General features: G+C 40.7%; 2 long non-coding RNA genes across 4 annotated transcripts in view; one reads left to right on the forward strand and one right to left on the reverse strand.

The window, feature by feature from the left end:
- Positions 1-15,667, reverse strand: part of LOC147581855 (uncharacterized) — a 75,386-nt gene extending 59,719 nt beyond the window's left edge. For 2 of the 3 annotated variants that reach the window (XR_015250335.1, XR_015250334.1), the window contains exons 1-3: positions 15,425-15,667; positions 5,022-5,113; positions 1,699-1,816 (exon numbers count right to left, since the gene is read on the reverse strand). This is a non-coding gene — a long non-coding RNA (uncharacterized LOC147581855). The remainder of the gene's footprint in view (positions 1-1,698; positions 1,817-5,021; positions 5,114-15,424) is intronic. The other variant, XR_015250333.1, reaches the window with a different exon arrangement.
- On the forward strand, positions 674-4,562 carry LOC147581856 (uncharacterized). Its single transcript, XR_015250336.1, has 2 exons — positions 674-3,114; positions 3,206-4,562. It is a non-coding gene; the product is annotated as an uncharacterized LOC147581856 (long non-coding RNA).
- Positions 15,668-17,488: the final 1,821 nt, after the last annotated feature.

Genomic DNA, 17,488 nt, shown 5'->3' on the forward strand with positions numbered 1-17,488 from the left:
TGTAATCGATATCAAAAGGTTTCTCCTCTAGGGGCCCCTGGGTGGGTCAGTCAGTTAAGTGTCTGACTCTGGCTCATGATCTCCTGGTTTGTGAGTTCGAGGCCTGTGTCTGACTCTGTGCTGACAGCTCAGAGCCTGGAGCCTGCTTAGGATTCTGTGTCTCCCTCTCCCTCTGCCTGCCTCTCTCTCTCTCTCTCTCTCTCTCTCTCTCTCTCTCTCTCTCTCAAAAAATAAAATATTAAGAAAAAACTTTTTTTAATTTGTTTAAAAAAAAAGGTTTCTCCTATAATATTTTATCCCTGTGCTTGTTAAGTGAATTCTTCGCATGTTCAAAATGGAAACCATTGATTAGAACTACACGATTTTCAAAAATAAATAAATAATAAATAAATAAGAACTACATTATTTTCTCCTTGTTTTAGTTTGAACCCCACCATATAGACTTTTTCCTTAAGAAAATCTTTTCTGGCCATCACGCTGTCACCGTGTTTAGTTCTTTTGTTTTTTTCACACTTGTCTCCCTTCATATGCAAAAGTACGATATGAAGCCTTCATTTAATCTTTGCAGTTCATCGCATTTCAAATGTTTGTGGAGGAAGCACTTCATTGCAAATAGTGCTGTAAATACTCTGCCACGGGAATATCTCTGTCTACTTGCTTTCTGAATCAAGAATCTGTCACTGCCCTGCACAGGCTGTGTCTTTGACAGGAGCCGTCCCATTTTTATCCGCTACTCTTTATTTCACGGAGTCGTATCAATGCTATGAACACAGGGCTGTGCTATGGAACCAGAAGGCTGTAGGAACTTCTGAAACTTTGTGTGGAATTGATGGCGGTGCCAAGGCTTCAAAGGCCAATATGAGCAAGAACAGGAGAGAGCCATGCAGCCCATGCATAACGGATATTTTTCAACTTGGTGAGATGTTATCTCTCAATCCTATGGCTTTGGTGACAGAGTGTGCAGATGGCAATGATAGCAAATAACGTACGAATGTTTTTTGCATTCAAAGGACGTCCGCATCTGTTGGAGACCTTCGGTGAGTTTTGTTCTTAGATACCCCGTGTTGGTTGAATGTCTTAAGTGAAATAATACTGGTATCTCCCCCACCCCTTTGTCAACTGCTGTGAAGGCTGAGCGGTAGGGGGTCTTTTCTGTTACTGATCTGTAAGTGTGGTCACGGAAACTGAAGCTGGCGGGCTGAGAACTTGAACTGAGCTTGTGGTGTGCTTTGCAGGAGTACTTGTTAGTAGAGTTCACCAGGGAGCTTAAGGGTGTCACAAAGAAGGGTTGAAGTCCTAATGTCTGCTACCGACCCATAAGAATGCTGTTGGATGCAGTTCTGTGTTCTGTGCTCGCATGCTTTTTATAAGAATTGTTAATGTTGGGGATGCCTGGGTGGCTCAATCGGTTAAGCGTCTCTCAATTTTGGCTCAGGTCACGGTCTTGTGGTTCGCGAGTTTGAGCTCCACATCAGGCTCTGTGCTGACAGTGCGGAGTCTGCTTAGGATTCTCTCTCTCCCCCTCTCTCTCTGCCCCTACCCTGCTCTTATGCTCTCTCACTCTCTCTCTAAATTAATTAATTAATTACAAAAGAGTTGTTAATGTTGGAAATTCTTACATAAAGCTGATTTAAATAACTAAAAAAACAAGAAATTATCATTCAGTTTACCTTGGAAGAATAAAAGAAGAAAATTTACCTAGGCTATGGACTGAGGAAGTGATTCTAGAAGAATTGACATCTGACTTGGGTCTTCAAAGATGCGGAAGTTTGATTGACTAAGACATTGTAGGCAAAAGCACAATACCAACAAAGTCCTAAAGACAAGAAAAATGTATAAACAAGAGGCTGTATGTTGCTAGGATGCATTTAGAGGCAGAAAATTGAGAAAGATTATCAGGGCAAATCAGAAACAGAAGAAGAAAGAACCAAAGACCAGGGAGACGAGATTGGCTGGAAAGGGATGGGTTCTAAGTTGGCTCGAGTGCAACAGGAAAATACAGGGCAGATTCTCAAGGGGCATGAAAAGACAGATGTTTGTGAACACCTGGGCACTCAAGGGCTCACACCAGGCAGTTAATGCTTAGAGAAATGGAATAATTCCTATTCCAGAAGAACGATGTTCCATATATGCATGCCAAACTTCATACTTATAGATGGAGAGCCAGAGGAGTGCAGGGATCACAGCTTTTCAATACTACCTGCCAATCTGCTGAATTGGGGCCTGCAGAACTAACAATGTATATATTTTATATATTTATTTATATAAAAATAGTCAGTACCCGAAAAATACGATTGGAGGTATAGGTGATGCCCTGATCTTGAAAAATCTTGTTGGCCAGAATAAGAAGCTTTTATTTTTTTTTTTTTCCTACAGACAAATGCCACTGACATCTCAACAAAATCCTGGACAAGGAGCCTCAGACTGAAGCTTCTACTAACAACTCTAGTCCAAGAAATGTAGTTTAGACACGTCTTATTTCCTTAGGCCAAATGCACATAAAGCTGAATTTCTAAGTAAAAATTAAATAGAGGGATAGTATGTTTTATTAGCATTTTCACTATATAATCTCTTTACCTTGCAACCTCTATCACCACTTTCCCCTGCTTGATTTGCAAGCATCCAGCTTAGGTATCATTTTTCAGCAACAGAGCCATAGCATGAAGTAAGGTACCCTGTGCTCAGGTACCTTCTCCACTTCGTAGACACGAAAACTACCTCTTCCATCTTAAAGTTCAGAGTTATTTTAAATTAAAAGGAATAAAAATCCAGAATGCCTTGAATTCCTCAGTAGAAATATGCTACATGGGTGTGAAGTCCACAAATTGTATGTGTCTCCTCTTCTGTAGCCTAACAGCTGGCACAGAAATGGAAAAGGATTGACTTAGATCCAAATTAGGGTTGCTATGGACAGTAGGCTGGTCATCTGAGCGGAGATTTACAAAATTTTTGTTTGAAGGGTAAGAATACAGAACTGTCACCGTTAATGCAGATATAACCATAATAATAAAAAGCAGCCACCATGCACGTTTTGTTGGACTCCTGCACGAATGCTGACTGAAAATCAGGTGATGCTACAAAGCCTCCTAAGACCTGGAACATGGGCAGGAACCGGTTACTAGCTCACAGGATTGTTACAACACATGCAAATATAACATAAGTACTTTTATTATTTTCCTACTTACGTAAATAATTCTGTGTTTAGAAGCTTCATCTTGGCAAGATGAAGCCAGAATGCAATCTACAAGAGAGCAAGAATGCAATCTACAAGAGAGCAAGAATCAAATGCAGGATGTTCACCATAACATCCTACTTTCCGGTTTCAGTGATGTCTGGGTATCCTGTAATATCATCACATCCTCATTCAAGAATGAATAAAAAAGCGGTATCTGGGTGGCTCAGTAGGTTAAGCGACCTACTCTCGATTTCAGCTCAGGTCGTGATCTCACGGTTGGTGGGACCGAGCCCTGCGTGGCTGGTGGGAGTGAGCCCTGTGTTGGACACTACACAGACAGTGTGGAGCCTGCTTAGGATTCTCTCTCTCCTTTTCTCTCTGCCCCTCCCCCACTTGAGGGTGCAGGCATGTTCCCATGCTTTCTTTCTCTCAAATTAAATGAACATTTTTTAAAAAAGGATGAATAAACAAAATCATTGATTTGAAATACATGTAATAAATCCTATTGTTAGACGCTATCCTGCCTGGGCCTTGATAATGCCTGGAACACAACAGGCACCAGAACAGCTCTCATGGTTTGTCTTAAACTCCATGAGACCAGGGATCATCGTTTGCTTGCAACACTTAGCACGGCTCCCTGAATATGATAAATACTCACTACCTCCCCTACCAACTCAGGCAAACTTAGTGGACCTCTGAAAGATTAATGCAGGGTAGTTTGATCGAAATAACAACAAAATAAGATACTGATTTAAATTTTAACCCTGGATCCATGAATCCAGGCATGCATTAAGACTTTCTAGGCCTCATTTTTTCTCATCAGCTCAGGACATAACCTCTAAACTCCCCCTCTTTCCATGGCCTCTTGAAATGCCCCTATTAATCAGAATTTGTTTAGGTCTCTAGGCAGAGAAAGAGAGAGGCAGAAATATGATATATGTGTATATATGTATATTCCATGTACATACATGTGTGTATATATCATACTGTAGACCTTATGTTTCAGAAAAATGGTTAGCATCAGTAGAAATGTATGCCCTTCAACCAAAATCAATTTTCCTCTCCTGACATCTATATACCAGTCCTGGCAAAAGATTTTCATTGGCCTTCCTTCAGTCATGACTCCACTCTTCAGAGGCACCAAGTAGCCTGGGATATAAGAGTAGGTCACATTTTCATCACTGTGGCAGGAAGGGAGCTGGGGGTGCTGGCACCTGGATGCCAAGTGAGTTGATTGAAAATATGTCCAGAACCACATGGGGAGTAAGGCAATTTCCTGAAAGAACAGATGCAGAGCAAACAAAAATAACATATGGCTCCTGCCATTGCTTTATAATCCCCTTTTTATGTTAATGAAGTTTTACTATTTAAAGTTTGTTCACATTCATTTTTTCATGATTACTTGATTCAACTTCATCTTTCAGTTGAATGGGAGCTCTGGCTAAACGTACAAGGTCTCAGGTAGCTAGAAAAGAAGCATTGCCAATCATCTCAGTTACGGCATCTGAAGCAATAGTCGTGCTCTCTAAAACAAGTGTTATAATATAAATGGTAATGTGGAACAGTGGAAAGAACATGGGCATTGAAATCAGGCTTTGCCTCTTATTAGCTGATGACCTTGAGCAACTTACTTAATGTCTCTGACCTTGTTTCCACATCTATAAATTATAGTAATACCCATTTCGTAGGATTTTCTCAGCTTGTGAAGGCATAGGATGTAAGGTACCAGAATTTTCCAAGTCTGGGCCGTATTTCCATCATGGTGGCAAGAAGGGAACTGGTAATATATACATCACACATACACACACACACACGTATGAGAGAGAGAGAAAAAAAATTCGCTCACACATTTATGGAGGCTGAGAAGTCCTATGATCTGCTCTACAAGCTGAAGGTCCAGGAAAGTCAGTGATATAGTTTCAGTTCAAATCCAAAGGCCTGAGAAGAGGAGAACCAATGATGTAAGTTCCAGTCTGAAGATAGAAAATGAATATGCATGCTCAAGCAGTCAGGCAGAGAGTAAATTCTCCCTTCCTCTATCTTTTTGTTCTATTCAGGCCTTCAGTGGCTTGGATGATGCCCACCCATGTTATGAAGACCAATCTGCTTTCTCAGTCTACAGATTCAAATGCTAATCCCAAATGAACAACACAGGAAACAACAGGTGTTGGTAAGGATGTGGAGAAAAAGGAACTCTCTTACACTGTTGGTAGAAATACAAACTGGTATAGCCATAGTATGAAGGTTCCTCAAAAAGCTAAAAATAGAACTACCCTATGACCCAGCAATTACACTACTAGGTATTTGCACAAAAGATACAAAAATACTGATTTAAAGGGGCAGATGCACCCCAATGTTTATAGTGGCATTACAAACAATAGCCAAATTATGGAAAGAGCCCAAATGTCCATTGACTGATGAATGAATAATGAAGAACTGGTATATGTGTGTGTATATATATATACACACACACACACACACACACACACACACACATACACACACACAATGAATATTACTCAGCCCCAAAAAGAATGAAATCTTGCCATTTGCAACAATGTGAATGGAGCTAGAGTGTGTTATGCTAAGTGAAACAAGTCGGTCAGAGAAAGACAAATGATATCACTCATCTGTGTAATTTAAGAAACAAAACAGGTGAACATAGGGGAAGGAAAGAAAAAAAAAGAGAAAGGGTGGCAAACCATAAGAGACTTTCTTAACTACAGTAAACAAATGAAGGGTTGCTGGAAGGGAGGTGAATGGAGGGGAAGGGCTAAATGGGTGACGGGTATTAAGGAGGGCACTTGTGATGAGCACTTGGTGTTGTATGTAAGTGATGAATCACTAAATTCTACCCTTGAAACTGATGTTACACTATATGTTAACTAACTAGAATTTAAATAAAACCTTGGAAAAGAAAACAAAAACAAACACTAATCTCATCCAGAAACACTCTCACAGACATACACAGAAAATAATGGTTACCTAAGTATCTGGGGATTCCATGCCCAGTATTAACACATAAAATTAACCATCACATCCACCCACTAATGGCTTCTCGGTCCATGTTGAAAAGTTCAACTGGAAGGGTTTATAGGAAAAAGTGGGTAGAGCCACCCTTGGCATATGTGACCTCCCAAGCAGTTTTGAAAAGCAACCAAATGGAATTTGTGATGAGGTTAAGACAAAGCCAGGTGGCCATATATGTCTAGAAAATGTAGCCTCAAAATTGAGACATGGCTTGAGAACCAGGAGCATTTCAGAAGCTTCTGGGTAAAGGTAACAGAATAATAGAACCAATGTCATATAAAAAATGTTCATCAAATGTTGGCCTTCTCAGAACATCTCATTTAAAACAGACCTCTTAGTTTGTTTTTCACTTTTTCCCTAGGACCTGGAACAATGTTGGGCCCGTAACGGACCCTCAGTAAATACATGTTGAATGAAAGGAAGAAAGAAAAGCATAGAGGAAGGAGGGAGAGAGAAGGAGAGAAATGTTCATGATTCAAATCAGAAAACCAGTAGAGAAGCAAACTGAGTTATATAATGGAGAATTCAACTGAAGCATTGTTCAGCTAAAAACAAACAAACAAATCTAATAAATCACTAACTCACTTTGCTGACAGTTAATTTTTAAGGCTAGGGATATGATGAAAGGCAGGTTTTAGGTATGAAGGAAACCATTAGCAGGTTGTACCTAGTGAATTCTTACTTCAAGTCCAAAAGAAAAACAAATGTATGGTACCCTGAGGCTAAAGAACTGAAATCTCCCTCATATCTTAATAGAAACTCATCCCCAAACCATTTGCTTGGTGCCTCCTGTGGGCTAGATGGTGTTTGGCTCTAATCTTGGGAAGTAATTATTACTGCCCTCACCCTATAGGAGAAACGTTAAGGTAAAATGACTTATCCAATGGCGCTGAGCTAAGGGGTAGCATGAGGTTAAAGTCCAAAGCTACCTAATTTAAGGCCTAGACATCTTCCTTTATGAAATACAGCAGATATGCTGCCTCTGTGGGATAGAAGAGTGTTCTCTCAAACCTCTAAACATTAAGAGCCTAAAAACTCTATCAGGGCCTTATACACAGTATTGTTGAAAAGTTGCTTTCAAAATAAAGTGCTTTTATTTTAATCCTATTTGCCAATAGACTTTTATTATAACACTGAGCACACATTTCCATAGAAAAGCGAGGCCTAGGGCATAATAAAAACATTCTTACTCAAACAGAACTCTTTAAAAAATCATGTTCCAGATAAAGTTAATGTATAATGATAAAATATTCATGTAAACCGAGTTACCCAACTCAAACAAAGCACAGAAATCGCATTTATGTCTGACAGTGGTTCCGTGGGCTAAAAAAGAAAACAAAGGCCAGAAGCTCACTGCCTTCAAAGTTATTCTTCCATGAAATTCTCTTTCTGATAATGCCACGTATAGCTCTCAGTGGCTGATACAGCTTTGTTTTTTTTTTTTTTCAACGTTTTTTATTTATTTTTGGGACAGAGAGAGACAGAGCATGAACGAGGGGAGGGGCAGAGAGAGAGGGAGACACAGAATCGGAAACAGGCTCCAGGCTCCGAGCCATCAGCCCAGAGCCTGACGCGGGGCTCGAACTCACGGACCGCGAGATCATGACCTGGCTGAAGTCGGACGCTTATCCGACTGCGCCACCCAGGCGCCCATGATACAGCTTTGTTTTAAAGCACCTATAGAAGCTGCTGGTTTCTAGAAATAAATGTGGGGAACTGGGCTGCAGGGGGGAATAAGCCAGAAAAAAATTCAGAGGCTAAATTTCAAAATAAGTTGAAAGAGGACTAATGAGGAAATTGATTTCTAGAAACACACAGCCAAGAGCATCTGAAATGTGAGTCCTAGCAGTCCTCAGGCAGCATGCCAGACTTGCTCTTTATTTTATAAATTCAAAGAATTGTTGCATTTTAATGCCCAGAGGCAAGTGGAATCTTCCACTCCTTATTTCTGATGCAGAATAGAGGCCTGGAAAGGCCTAGCAATTTGTGCAGTGTAACACAGCTAGTTTGGAGAGTCTTTTAAGCCATTCTGTTCGGGTAAGTATCTCTTGATAAGATTTACTTTTTCAAACTAAAACCTGTATCTCAACTAGCCTTTACACAGTAGGCAACATTAACACATTAGCCTAAATTCTTGATGGTTACCTTTTTTTTTTTAATTTTTTTAATGTTTTATTTTATTTTTGAAAGAGAGAGAGACAGAGAGACAGAGCACAAGTGGGGGAGGGGCAGAGAGAGAGGGAGACACAGAATCGGAAGCAGGCTCCAGGCTCCTAGCTGTCAGCACAGAGCCGGATGCGGGGCTCGAACCCACCAACTGTGAGATCACGACCTAAGCCGAAGTCGGGTGCTTAACCAACTGAGCCACTCCGATGCCCCTTAATGGTTACCTTTTTGTCAAACTGTTAAAACAAAATGTCATCTGATAAAAACATTTTTTTTTTTTCGAAAAAATTTGAACTCTTTGGAACAAAGATGTTTGGTAAATCTATAGATAACGTAAAGAATGTAAAGTTAGGCAGTCAAGCTTGTATCAGCAAGATTCAACAGCAGGATTTAGAGTAACCAACAGTATATCGCGATAGGATGGACGAGACAGTGTAGGAGAAGTCAGAACAGCTAGGATACTATTAGCAAAATCCTTCTTTAACAGAAGCATGCCAATTGGCCCAGGATACGCAGGGACCAATGTGGCGTGGAAAACAAGAAAAGATCAAAGTGCCGTGGAAAATAGGAGTGAATGAGGAGTGAGAGATGAATCCATGCAACATAACACATTTCCCTGCTTTGGCAGCTTCGCAGGACCTACAGAAGACGGTCTGTCAATGGTCATGGACGGCGAGGGTTTCAGAAATAAAACACTTAGCAGCTCTGCTACATTTTTTTTTTTTTTAATTTAAAAACCACTCTGACAATCCTCTTGGGGATGTGAGTCTCCAAGAGTTAAGAGAGCACAGAGCTGAGGTTTCTGCTTCATATCTCCTTCCCTTTGCTGTGTTTCCTACACTGACCAGACACGCAGAGCCGAGAGATCATCAAGTAAACCAATATGCTCTGCACTATGTTCCTTAAATTTCGAAAGTTTTTTAGCATACCATTGGCAGCACTTTTTATTATTATTTTAGTTGTTTGCAATTTCATGTTGGACTTTAACATAGGCCATTTTCCATCCGTGTTGCCAGCAATAGAACTTGGTCAGCTGCCACCGTGAACTAGTTCCACACTATCTCTCCCCACTATCTGTAAAGTGACCCAGTTTTGGTGAGAGAAAAGAGCTCCTGATCCTTAAGCATAGCAGCTTGAGGGAAGTTCTTTGCCAGACAAGGGAAGTGTCTGACCCTCCTGGAAGCTCACGATGTGTAGGTCAAGTGCCACGTCCTTAGAGTGAGTAGTAGATTGTTGGACATAGGGAAAGGTCTCCTAGAAGGTCAAATTAAAAGACGGAGATGGGGCGCCTGGGTGGCGCAGTCAGTTAAGCGTCCGACTTCAACCAGGTCACGATCTCGCGGTCCGTGAGTTCGAGCCCCGCATCAGGCTCTGGGCTGATGGCTCAGAGCCTGGAGCCTGTTTCCGATTCTGTGTCTCCCTCTCTCTCTGCCCCTCCCCCGTTCATGCTCTGTCTCTCTCTGTCCCAAAAATAAATAAACGTTGGAAAAAAAAAAAAAAAAAAAGACGGAGAGCAGTGCGTGTACTGATTAGTGCACCAGACTGGGATTCCACACACTGATGTGGCTTCCTGTGCCACTGGAGGGTAATTAGCGAGATGAAGGGACGTGGGACCAACACAATGGGACTGTGCTCAGGACCTGGCAACACCACGTAACTTACCTTGGGAATGTAAGGGAGTGAATCTCAATGAGCTTGTACTGTAGCATCTAAACATGGGAATGAACGTTAACCTTTTCAAGGCTGCTGTTTCATAGGAAGGGGTCCATGAAAATGTCCTTTGTAAACTATAATATTGCGTATGGAGATTAGTTATTAATGCTACCAGGCAAAATCCTTTCCTTTATGAGGATACACACACATAAACGTGCACACACACACTCAAGATGCAGACAGAACAATTTCAGTTAATAATTATTTCAATATGTTTTTATATCCTTGGCTCAAAGAGCTTAAAAGTATTCTCATATGAGTGTGATATATTCTATCAGTCTGATACTGTGTGAAATGAATTTGTCTTTGACAAAGTTAATTGAAGCATCACCTCACTGGGGCTAATGGGGAAGCCCTCATGAATCTCCCACCTTATTCTGCTGACCGGAAACCGAAGGAAAGTGAAGGAGCAATTTTAAGGGTCCAAGTCATCTGCTGGATGCTGCAATATCCTTTCAAAAAGGGAAAACTTACATAAAAGAACAAACATTGCATGATTCCACTTATATGAAGTATGTACGCTAGGGACAGAAAGTGAAATAGTGGTGGCCAGGGGCGAGGCAGGGAAAGTGGGGAGTTATGGCTTAACTAGGTTCAGAGTTTCAGTTCGGGATGATGAAAAGTTCTCGAGATGGACGGTGGTCATGGTTGCACACAATGTGAATGTTCTAATGCCACTGAAATGTACACTTAAAAATGGTTAAGATAGGGGCGCCTGGGTGACTCAGTCGGTTGTGGATCCAACTTAGGCTCAAGCCATGATCTCGCGGTTCGTGTGTTCGAGACCTGCCTGGGGCTCTGTGCTGACAGCTCAGAGCCTGGAGCCTGCTTCAGATTCTGTGTCTCCCTCTCTCTCTCTGCCCCTCCCCCACTCATGTGTGTGCGCGCTCTCTCTCTCTCTTTCTCTCTCTCTCAAAAAATGAATAAACATTTAAAAAAATTAAAAGTGGTTAAGATAGTAAATTCTATGTTGCATACATTTTACCACAATAAATGAAACAGACAAATTTATTTTAAATGTTTGGGCCACTTCATATGGAATAACTGATTTGATTGAGGTCTTTGAGGAATTGTCAAATGCACAGAACTAAAAGATATAGATCATGTTTTATCACATCTCATTAAGAAAAGAAAAACAGTTACTGGTGAAGACTTTTTTATTCCATGGTCACTTCTAGATTGGCATGAAGCCAAAGCAAAGTTTAAAAAGAGAGAAAGAGATTCACGCGAATCGAATAGTCCATATTTTACTAAAACATGGCATTGCTACATCTAAGTATACCCTGTTCCCTGAAAGACAATGGATACAATTTTATCAGCTAGAAGCGAACTCCATAATACTGGAAAATTTACAGAAAAAAAATCATGAGTAGGACTAATAAAACAATATGGTACCCAGAGCATAAAGGACACTTATGTTACACTGCTTGTAGCCAAGATAAATGTATGCACAAGAAACAGCAGGGCTGAACCCATTGTGGAAAATTTTGATATTCGCACTACAGAGGAAAGCAAGGGGAATTTTTAGTTAGATAAAAGGACAATAAATGTAAAGCAAACTTCAAAACCATATGAAGAAAATTATTAACTTTGTATCATCATCACTAGAAATCACTAGATGATAGAGGGGTGTCTGGGTTCCTCAGTCGGTTAAGTGTTCTGCTCTTAATCTCAGCTCAGGTCTTGAGCTCAGGGTCATGAGTTCAAGCCTCACACTTGACTCCACACTAGACATGAAGCCTACTTAAAAAAAAAAAAAAAAAATAGATGATAGGGGCACCTGGGTGGCTCAGTCAGTTAAGCGTCCAACTTCAGCTCAGGTCATGATTTTGCGGGTCTGTGAGTTCGAGCCCCACATCAGGCTCTCTGCTGTCAGCTCAGAGCCCACTTCAGATCCTCTATCTCCCTCTCTCTGACCTCTCTGCTATTGTAGGTGCACTTGCTTGTAGGTGCACCCACACACACACACACACACACACACACTTGCTTATGTAGGTGCACACACACACACACACACACGTGTGCTCTCTCTCTCTCAAAAATAAATAACCATCAAAACTTTTAAAAAGTAAACGATAGAGAAAACAAGACATTCTTTCTATTATTCAAAGAGCTGTGGCATCTGAACTGAGTTAGTACAGTCTATTTCAAAACAGGATATTGGTGAAACCATAGGTATGATGTTCTAACTGGAAGGGGAAAAAAGGACAAAATTAATTCAGATCAAGTCAATTCCTTGAAAAGGAGTCACTCATTATGTTCATAAAAACAAGCCTATTCCCAATCTAAGAGTCATCCCAGTAGATTTTGTGCAATAGTGGAAACTCCAATGCCCTCACTAAATAAATGGAAGGGTCAGATTGTTTCCTTCCGTAAAACAGAGGCATACTTTTGATATAAGCGGTTTATTTATTTCAGTCACTGCCTTGAAGGCTTTTCTTTTTAATAAACAATACCTGCTCCAAATATCTCCATGTTTTTTATCTGCAAAAAGTTGTAAGTTGTTTTACCCGAGTGCCTAAGAACCCTTGCTAAACTCTGAATGTGGCAACAGAGAAGAAAGAAATTGTATCTTTGAGCCCTTGGGGGCCTGAAAGCGCCTCGCCTCGCCTCGGGGCACCAAGAATAACTAAGATACACCTTGCCCACAGGACGTGAGTGCTTCAGGGCCAATCTCCCGGGGAGCAGGTAGATTTCTTCCAATTCTTCACAACATATAAGTCTCTGCCATCCGAATTTTGTTTCCCTTGTTCTCTTTTTCCTTTGCTCTACCAACATGGTAGTTTGGTCCCAGAGGAGCAAGATTTCATTTCTTTCCTAATCTTTGTTCCCCCGCTGTTTACACCTTTTTCTGCTTTGCTATTGAGGTAGCTATGCCAATTCTAGTTCTTTGGTGGTTTTCTTGTTTGTTATTTTACTCTGGGAATTGGATTTATTGATTCAGTGACTATCCAAAAGCCAGACCAAAAAAAAAAAACAAAAAAACAAAAAACAAAAAACAAAAAACAAAAAAGAACATAGTTCTATTGGTTTTCTTTTTTCTTCTAATATAAATAGAGATTACAGTTTCTTCCTTCAAGAATCTAAAATTCAAAAATCAATCTGTCTTATCTACTGTCTTACCAGAATGGCGGTAAGTCCAAAATACTTGCTATGTACTAAATAATTTTTGTCTTCACAATTTTGTTTTTCATTTGGTCAAAATTAGATGCGCGTTGTTAGGTGCTGAGATGCCTACCCTCATGCTCATAGGCAGACACACATGTCCATGTGCAATACTACGCATCCATCTTGGTTTGAGTCCTTAACATGCTCTCCGGAAATTCTAACAAGACTTTCTCATAAATATAACTCCAGTAACTAATGCCTTAGAAAAGACAATGTGTGGATGTAAATACACATCTACAAAGTGTTATGAACTCACTTATGGGGCATTCTCAATCATAAACAACCATATTCTTTGTCGCGTTTGTTGCTGAAATGCACAATAGTAGCAGACACAACACACAAAGCCGAAAGGAATGAGAACATTTGGCTCATGTAAAGCGTAAACAGATTTTTCAAATATATTATTTCTCAAGGAAATAACCTGGAATGTGAGAAATGAATGGAAAGAAGCACAGTTATTAATGCATTTTCTTTTTCAAAATCCTGAAAGCCAGCCATATGTTCCACGTTATGAATATGCAGATGGTCTCAATGCAGTTATTTTTCTCTAATTAAAACCATCAGGGTAAAATAATGCAGTAGTTTAGGAAGCTGAGTCGGCTGGGTCTCTTTCTTCCCTGCTCCAGAAGTGCACCAAAGCCTCTACATGTCTATATAATTTGGGGATCCTTGCTGGTAAATGAAAAAGAGAGGCAAGGAAAGCGGCAGGAAGAATAGCTGCTTTACTCTTGCACACTTTGCGGTAAATCGTGCACTTGGCGAAGAAAATGCATCTCACAAATAGAGATCTCTTAGATACTTTTGTGTAGAGCCCACCTTTGGCATTTCATAAGCAATAACTTCTCTGAATCCAGCACTCTTTCCAGGTCCGCCCTTGATCCAACACAATGTTGTCGAAATCAAGTGTATCAAGTTAACCCGTCAGCTTTGCCTACGTGTCTCCTCGGTGGCAGCTCAAGCTGAGCTGGGCCTGGCTGAATTGCTCAAGGCCAACGTTTGACATTCTATTGTAAGGTACCTTGCACTCCTCTTTGATTGGGATGGACGATGGATGACATGTGTATGAACTATCACTGCGCTTGTTTTTCATCTGCAAACAACTCTAACAAAAGGATTCTGTCCCAGCTTTTTCTCTCTCCCCTATACCATTTTCATAACTGTGGTCCTGCAGCTACTACCATAGTCCTATCTGATTTTTAAAGCCATTGTTAGGAAGGCAGACCTAGGAGTGGAGAAACGAGCCTTATGAAGGTAAGCTTAAGTTTAAATTCATATAGGTACCTTGGCTGACATCATTATTCTGATGAAACCCTTTTCTTTTAACACATACAAATGTTGGGAAACGTGGGGCTCAATCTTCATCAAAGGACTAGTTCCAAAAAAAAAAAAGAAAAGAAAAAATGTGTTGATATATACACAATATCCAGAATAAGAAAATATATAAACAGAAGGTACAATATCCAGAATAAGAAAATATATAAACAGAAGGTAGATGAGTGGTTACTAAGGCCTGGGATGAGGGGTGGTGAAAAGTTTGGGGGAGGGGGGGTGATATCAGAAGGGAAGGGGCTTTTTGAGGTGATGAAAATGTACTCAAATTGTGGGGGTGGTTGTACAACTCTGTGAATATACTATCAACCAATGAATTGTATACATTAAAAACAAAAACAAAAACAGGTGTAGGAAAAAGAATGTGTGGGAGGAGGCCACTCTTATAAAGCACCATCACCGAACCAAAATTTTCATGAACTCTCCAAACCTATCTAGCTGAGCTGCTCATTACAACCTGGGCTGCCAGAGAAGGACGGGAGCCTCAAAACAGCACAGTGAGATGGAATCATGCACACCCACTCACTTGGAGGGTGGCCTTCTCTGTAGGAACTCTGAATCCTGAAATGCAAACGATTTCATTTAAAATGAAATAATAAGGGGCGCCTAGGTGGCTCAGTCGGTTAAGCATCCGACTTCGGCTCAGGTCATGATCTCGCAGTCCGTGAGTTCAAGCCCCACATTGGGCTCTGTGCTGACAGCTCAGAGCCTGGAGCCTGTTTCAAATTCTGTGTCTCCCTCTCTCTCTGACCCTCCCCCATTCATGCTGTCTCTCCCTGTCTCAAAAATAAATAAACGTTAAAAAAAAATTTTTTTTTAATGAAATGAAATAATAATCCTTACCTTAACTGAGTCATGTGAAAAAACAATCACCACCACTGCAAGACCATAATAGATGTAAACTTCATGCTCATCAAATTTCACACAGGCACTGGAACAAACACAGCTCTGAACTTGAGAAAAGGCAAAGGGAGGAGCCTGAAGTCTGACGCTTATTTAAAATGTTTCTTCCAGGAAGCACTCAGAGGGAAGGTCAATATTCTGCACAGTGGAGTATTACCTACCTTTTAACACATGTGCGTCTATCTGAAGACTTCACCAGTCTGAACCAGAATTACGTGTTGCATAATTTATCAGAAAGTTTTCGGGGCAAAGTGGAACTACAAATACTTAAGGTCTATTTGCAAAAGGCATGTTGGCTGAATCTTCCAAAGGTTCACTGAGACGTCAGAAGATCTGCCTAAATAGGTCCAAGCGGACTACTGCAAAAGCAGCTTGGGAGGACAGAGATTTGGGACATTTTGTACATCTCTCCTAGTGTCTTACTGCTCCTGAAAGTTACTAAGCTCTCCCTTCACACTCACCTTTCTGTACTTTGTTTGTGACTCTGGGGCTAAGACTCTGCAGCCCAAGGTGATGCTTTGCCAGTTAAACTCTGCCATTAGGGGGCAAGGGGAAGATGGGAAGGTTGGAACAGAGAGAGGGCATTGGCTCCTCTTGTCTGCTTCCCGAATCTCTTTTGTCCTCTGCCCTTGTTGGACTTTGACTTTATTAGCATCCTTGAGCAATACTTCTTCAGCCCAGCAGTGCCCATCCCTTCCAGTAGTAGAAATCTAAGGCTCTAAAACTCAGGGAAGTAGCCTCATGGTTCCACTTCAGGAATTCTAAAGCCAGTCTTGGCATGCCCTTTCCAAGACTCCAACCCCAGCTGACCAATACCCATTCTTAGTGCCCCAGCCACAGAGGGTCCCTTCTCTGAACTCAAAGATATCAGTATGGAGGTACCGTCACACCTCTGAGGCCACCTTCTCTAAGACTTTCTGTTCAATAATCTCAACCTCTTCCTTTGTTTTTCTACCCCTAAAAGTGGTAGCTGCTTCCTCCAGGGTGGTCCATCTGCATAATTTGCAGAGTCCAGTGAAAATTGAAAATGTGGACTACTTGTTCAAAAATTACTAAGAATTTTAAGATGGCAACAACACAGCATGAAATCATTCATGGGTCCTTCTAAATTTGAGGGTGCGAACACAGGAGTCACACACACATAAAGAGAGCCCTACCGATAAGAGACTACCTCTGGACCAGAATAATGTTCATTTTTGGCATTTTCAGTTCATTAAGTCCAAATTAACAATTGTTCACATTAAATTCTCTGTTAAAATAATTAGTGTAGTTTCAGCCCTGAGACTGGATCCTTGCCAAGACCCTATATTTCTGTGTTTCCTGGTGAAGGAGTGATGAAAGGGTATCTCCAGAGTGACAGTGGGACTTTTTTTCTGCACCATCTCTTAACAGAAAAGAGAACTCAGACTTCAAGTTCCACCCTTCATCTTGGGGTTCTTAGGATCAAAGTCCAGGAATCCATGGTTTAAACCATCCTGACACATTTCATTCATGTCTATATCCTAGCAATATGGCCACCAACATTCTAAACGTTCATGGTCCCTGAAACATAGCAGTACAGGATCCTGAGTTAATACAGACACAAGTAAACTAACTATATGTGTGTTTACTCCCTCAATAATTACTTAGATTTAAAAATCTAATAAGTGGAAACTACTTAGAAAGAAGTTTAGGTTCCTCAAAGCCTTTGGCAAGTTGAAAATCAAATCATGCAGTAGTAAGCATTACCTTCAATAATCATTTCTCAAACTGATAAAACATTGCATCCGTCTCTTTTACCTCATTTAGGGGCAGAGAGAAATTCCTTTGGGCAGCAGAGACTAACAGAAAGGCTATCAACTATTAACTTGAGTTCTGTCAAGGAGGGAAGCTCTTTAGTCAAGCATTCTCAACTGAAGACTCTGCAGAATGGAGCACCCTCAAGTCCCGGTTATTAAAAATAAAACTTACTTTACTCAGTAGTAATAGGAGTGAAAAGCACCAAATACTCATGCCACAGTCACT

This window comes from Puma concolor, chromosome B1, assembly GCF_028749965.1.
Source record: "Puma concolor isolate L17-30 chromosome B1, mPumCon1.1.hap2, whole genome shotgun sequence".
In the NCBI taxonomy this organism is placed as follows: Eukaryota; Metazoa; Chordata; class Mammalia; order Carnivora; family Felidae; genus Puma; species Puma concolor.